Genomic DNA, 879 nt, shown 5'->3' with positions numbered 1-879 from the left:
CAGCGCCCGCACGGGCGGCGCCGCTGCTCGCCGGAGCCGCGGGTTTCCGCGGTGCCTTTGGACGGGAGGTTTGGTTTTGATTCCGCCCAGAGCGCTGCCGGGCAGGTGCTTGGCGGGACAGCCGGCACAGGGTGTCACTCAGCACCACAGTGGATCGTACTGGGAGCTGATTCCTTAGATCGGCTCCTCAAGGGATGTCTGCTGGACTCGGCTCTGTCGCTGAGGCTTTTGTGTGATCCAAACACGACAGAATAATAGCACTGAGAGTTTATGCGGCTGATGGACATGTTTAATAACAAGAAAACCCAGCTTAGTACAACTAGTGCTTCTGCGTCCTTTGTCAATCTCATCCTGGGCTGAGACTGATTAGATTTAGCTTTGAGGCTGGAAAGAAGAGGTCTGGTGTAGTCTCTACACCCTAGGCAGCCCAAGTGACATACTTTGCTCTGTAAACACTCAGAATGGTGCTCCCTTGCCCAAATAAAATAAAACTGCTGAGGACACTTTCCTTACCCTAAAGTTCCTCATGGCATGCCCCAGGAAAATAGTTACTCCTCATACACATCACATAGCCATGTCATATGTGGTCTTATCAGCTAGTAAGATCTAGTCTCATGTAGATGGCAGTTTTTGCTGTTAAACACAGCTAGCATTGTGTATTTTAATATTAACACACTGACTGCCCCTCAAAGACAAAGAATGGAGTTCATGCTGATAGACTATTTCTGACTCCTACTTTGAGAGCAAAGAATGACTGTACAGTGCACGTGGACTATAAAATCACTGCATGGCTTGGAACATCCTGTCAGGAGACCATATGTGTTACACATTTAATACAAGTTTATTTTCTCTCCATATGCTTATGTAACTGCTGTTAAG

This window comes from Geospiza fortis, unplaced genomic scaffold (genome assembly GCF_000277835.1).
Source record: "Geospiza fortis unplaced genomic scaffold, GeoFor_1.0 scaffold23, whole genome shotgun sequence".
Lineage (NCBI taxonomy): Eukaryota > Metazoa > Chordata > Aves > Passeriformes > Thraupidae > Geospiza > Geospiza fortis.
This window is presented reverse-complemented; position numbering follows the sequence as displayed.